General features: G+C 44.9%; 2 non-coding genes and 1 pseudogene across 2 annotated transcripts; all 3 read left to right on the forward strand.

Moving 5' to 3' along the window:
* Positions 1–238: 238 nt before the first annotated feature.
* LOC115181467 (uncharacterized) lies at positions 239–358 on the forward strand (annotated as a pseudogene).
* Positions 359–769: 411 nt separating this feature from the next.
* LOC115181452 (5S ribosomal RNA) lies at positions 770–888 on the forward strand. Its single transcript, XR_003873438.1, has one exon. It is a non-coding gene; the product is annotated as a 5S ribosomal RNA (ribosomal RNA).
* A 409-nt stretch (positions 889–1,297) lies between these two features.
* Positions 1,298–1,416, forward strand: LOC115181433 (5S ribosomal RNA). Its single transcript, XR_003873420.1, has one exon. It is a non-coding gene; the product is annotated as a 5S ribosomal RNA (ribosomal RNA).
* The last annotated feature ends 3,584 nt before the right edge of the window (positions 1,417–5,000 follow it).

Below are 5,000 nucleotides of genomic sequence, written 5' to 3' on the forward strand. Positions count from 1 at the left end.
TTGCTGAATGCAGCTTGTGTGTGCTTGTGTGCCCATTACCCTGTTCAAATGATGAAAGAAATAAAGTTTGTATTTTATCCAACTAACTGTGCTATAAAGTGATGGCTACAGTGTTTGTAATTTCTTCCTACTTTTCAGTGACACAAAGTCAAGCTGCTTATCTAATTGGTGAAAAATGCAATGTCTGTTTATCAGACTCACTTTGACTATATATGATTCTACCAAGAGATTGTTTATCGTTTACGGCCATACCAGCCTGGGTACGCCCGATCTCGTCTGATCTCGGAAGCTAAGCAGGGTCGGTCCTGGTTAGTACTTGGCTTGGGAGACTGCCTGGGAATACCAGGTGCTGTAAGCTTTTTGTCCACGAGGGTGTGCTCTTACACTATTTCATCAGCAACACTGCATTGTAGTAAGCATTTAATGATGAATTGACTAAATGCAGCTTCCTGCCTTTTTAATAGGATCAAAGTTCCCTTGTGTTTGTCAGTTAGCATCTGCCTTGTATTTATAAGACAAATAATAACATTGTTGCTGAATGCAGCTTGTGTGTGCTTTGTGCTCCCTTACCCTGTTCAAATGATGAAAAGAAATAAAGTTTGTATTTTATCCAACTACCTGTGCTATAAAGTGATGGCTACAGTGTTTGTAATTTCTTCTACTTTTTCAGTGACACAAAGTTCAAGCTGCTTATCTAATTGGTGAAAATGCAATGTCTGTTTATCAGACTCACTTTGACTATATATGTTCTACCAAGAGATTGTTTATCGTTTACGGCCATACCAGCCTGGGTACGCCTGATCTCGTCTGATCTCGGAAGCTAAGCAGAGTCGGGCCTGGTTAGTACTTGGATGGGAGACCGCCTGGGAATACCAGGTGCTGTAAGCTTTTTTTCCACGAGGGTGTGCTCTTACACTATTTCATCAGCAACACTGCATTGTAGTAAGCATTTAATGATGAATTGACTAAATGCAGCTTCCTGCCTTTTTAATAGGATCAAAGTTCCGTGTGTTGTCAGTTAGCATCTGCCTTGTATTTATAAGACAAATAATAATATTGTTGCTGAATGCAGCTTGTGTGTGCTTTGTGCTCCCTTACCCTGTTCAAATGATGAAAAGAAATAAAGTTTGTATTTTATCCAACTACCTGTGCTATAAAGTGATGGCTACAGTGTTTGTAATTTCTTCTACTTTTTCAGTGACACAAAGTTCAAGCTGCTTATCTAATTGGTGAAAATGCAATGTCTGTTTATCAGACTCACTTTGACTATATATGTTGTACCAAGAGATTGTTTATCGTTTACGGCCATACCAGCCTGGGTACGCCCGATCTCGTCTGATCTCGGAAGCTAAGCAAGGTTGGGCCTGGTTAGTACTTGGATGGGAGACCGCCTGGGAATACCAGGTGCTGTAAGCTTTTTGTCCACGAGGGTGTGCTCTTACACTATTTCATCAGCAACACTGCCTTGTAGTAAGCATTTAATGATGAATTGACTAAATGCAGCTTCCTGCTGCAAAATGCAGTCTGTTTATCAGACTCACTTTGACTATATATGTTGTACCAAGAGATTGTTTATCGTTTACGGCCATACCAGCCTGGGTACGCCCTTCCTGTGCTGGAGAGTGAGACAGGTGTTGCTGATTGAGCTAAGGTTGAGTGTTTGCTCCAGAGTGTTTTGTTTGATTTCTTGGTGGTTTTTAGTTCAATCTCATTTTTGTTTATTGAATAAGTTTGAGCATTTGTTTGGTTGTGTTCCCCGGCAGCATATTGCTGTTTGGGGGACTTTCCTCCAGTCGTTTTGGATACAATGGCTTCGACCCATGCAGACAAAAGAATGACGAGCAAAGGAAATATAGATAATGGTTCTACAATTAGACAGACGCAAAATTATGAAAAGACCTTAACAGTTGCTGTGGAAATTATGGGTGAAGAAAAAATTACTATGATGGAGTTATTGAGCGGGATTAAGGAAGTTTGTGGACTGGTGTGCGGATGTCGGTTCAAAGCCGAAAATCGATATGAAGTGACATTGTCAAGTGTGAGAGGAAAAGAAAAGCTGATCGATGGTTTTAAAATTCGGAACTGCCGTATCATGGCTAAGGATCTATCACTTGATGAAATGGTCGTATCTTTCTTAAACCTTCCAGTGTACATAACAGACGAGGTCATCCTGGAACGGCTTAGAGCATGGGGTGTGTCTGCGGTGTCACCAGTGAAGAGGCGCTTCTGGCCGGGGACAGAAGTTGCAGATGGTACGCGCTTCTGTAAAGTGAAATTCACAGACACTGTGCGCTCGCTGCCATATTCGACCAAATTTGAGACGTTGGAAGGGACAGAGTATTTCAGAGTGATACACGACCGTCAGGTCAAGGTTTGCAGACTTTGTATTCAGCCAGGACACGTTCTACGTGATTGCCCTGATTTTGCCTGTCATAAGTGTGGTGAGCAGGGGCATTACGCAAGAGAGTGTAATGGGAGAAGAGAACGCGGTTGTGTTGGTTGCGGGAGGAGTGTTAGGCAGTGCTCCTGTACCCAGGGTGATGGAGCTCCTGGATTGTCAAATCAGGTAATCAGCGGGGATGGTGTGGAGGAGAGCGAGATGGAGGAATCTGGGGAGGAAATGAGGATGGGGGAGGAGTCCCAGAGACGGATGGAGGATGAAGAAGACCAGAGGCAGTCGGAGGATGAAGAAGAGAAGGGGCCATGTCCTGTGGGAAAGGAGGTCTCCAAGGGGAAGGATATCAGTTCAAGCCTAGACGGTGTGGAGATGGAGGGCGTTCCTGGTGGAGAGGAGGGGGTAGCGGGGTGTACGGGAGAAGCAACTGGAGCGGCATTGGCTTCGGATTCTGGGGGTGCGGTGGAGAACCCGAAGGTGTCTGTAGTCCCGGGAGGCTCTTCTCAGGAGATGGCTCCTGCTCGGGATGATTCTTACAAGCGTAAAGGGTCTGGAGAAGAGATGACGGGGGAAGAGATGGAGTTTATACAATCTGAGCGGAGGGATAATAAAAAGAACCTGATAGCCAAGAAGAAGAAAAGGGTAAAAGATCTATCATGACGGACTGGATTGATTTCCTCCTCTATGTATCCGTTATGGTGAGAGTTGTCTCTATCAACACCAATGGACTTCGTAGCAAAGAAAAGCTAGAGCTGGTGTTGGAAGCCTTCTGTGCAGACATATTATGTCTTCAGGAGACTCACTGGACTGAGCCGTATATGGATAACGTAAGACAGCGATGGAATGGACAAATGTACGTGAATAATGGTACTGTACGTGCATGTGGAGTAGCTATTTTGGTTAAACAAGATGTTGTGTCTAATTTAAGTTTGTTATGTGCTGATAATGAAGGTCGAATGGTGGGAGTGGGTTTCACGTTTAAAGGTGTGGATTATTCATTGTACAATGTGTATGCTCCTAATACTGAAATTGAGAGAAGGGTTTTGTTTATGTCTATGGGGGGATTATGTGGGAGAAACTGTCTGCTTGTTGGAGATTTTAATGTATGGATGGATAGGTTGGATGCCTCAAGTAGCGCACATTTTGGCTCTGACTCTTCTCGTGGCGCACTATTAAAGGTAATGCAGGATGAGGATTTGGTGGATATATGGAGGGAGAGGAATCCAGATAAGCGGGTGTTCTCTCGCAGACAAGTGGTGAGGGGAGAGCTCAGGCAGTCACGCATAGATTTGTGTCTTGCTCATAGAGCGGTTGCGAACTTGGTTGTGGGGGTAGAGTATTCCCACACATTTTTTAGTGACCATGATGCTCTGCTTTTCCGGCTGGGTGCGTCGAGGGAGGGGAGGGTGGGGGGGTTGTGGTGTCTTAATGCCAGTCTGCTGAAGGATGAGGGGTTTAAGGGAGCAGTGAAAGAGTGTGTGAATGAGGCCATGTCAGATCCTCTGTTTGAGTCTGATGTGTGTGTGTGGTGGGAAGGTTTAAAAGGGGAGTTCAAGCGGCTGGCAATATATTGTGCAAGACAGGCTAGTGTGGTAAGAAGGAGGGAAGAGAGGATTCTTAAGTCCCACCTGATATTTGAGTTAGAAAAGATAGAAAATTGTCCAGGATATGATATTGCAGATTACCTGAGGCTGCGGGAGGAGTTGAAGGTCTTAGAGAGGCATAGGTGTATGGGGGCAGTGGTGAGGAGTAGAGCGCAGTATGTAGTGGAGGGGGAGAGGAGTACTGCTTTTTTTCTGGGGTTAGAAAGGCGGAAGCAGGAAAGGAGTTTTCTAACTGAGCTTTTAAATGAGCGGGGGGAGAGGGTGACAGATTTGGAAGGTATTTTGAATACAGTGCATTCTTTTTATAAAGGTTTATTTACTTCAGGCGGGGTGGATGAGGTGTGTATGAGAAGTGTGCTAGAAGCAGTGGAGGTAAGGGTGTCAACTGATGATGTGGAGATGTGTGATGCCGATTTTACATTGGCAGAGGTTAAAGCTGCAATCTTAGGCCTGAATTTGAATAAGAGCCCAGGTTCAGATGGTCTGACTGCAGAGTTTTACCGTGAGTTTAGTGACATACTAGCCCCACTGATGCTGTGTGTATTTGAGTGTATGGAGGAGAGGAGGGAAGTCCCAGAATCATTAGCTTTGGGGGTGTTGAATGTGGTGTACAAAAGGAAGGGAAGTCGACTGAAACTTGAGAACTACAGACCGATAACCCTTTTGAACTCTGACAATAAGGTGCTGGCTAAGGTAATGGCCAATAGGTTGAAAAAGGTGATGGGTAGCATTATAGCACCTACTCAGGCCTATGGGGTACCGGGGAGGGATATAGTTGACACCCTCTGCACTATCCGGGATGTAGTGAGGCATATGGGGGATGTGGGTGGGGTGGTGCTCTGTATGGATCTGAATAAAGCCTTTGATCGGGTGGAACATCGGTTCCTGTTAGAGACCATGGCAAAATTTGGGTTTGGGCCTCGTATAAAAGAATGGGTGAAGCTTTTGTATGGGTCAGCTAGCAGTGTCGTTAAGTGTAATGGTGTGCTGACTGATCCCTT

The sequence above is a fragment of the Salmo trutta genome, unplaced genomic scaffold (genome assembly GCF_901001165.1).
Source record: "Salmo trutta unplaced genomic scaffold, fSalTru1.1, whole genome shotgun sequence".
In the NCBI taxonomy this organism is placed as follows: domain Eukaryota; kingdom Metazoa; phylum Chordata; class Actinopteri; order Salmoniformes; family Salmonidae; genus Salmo; species Salmo trutta.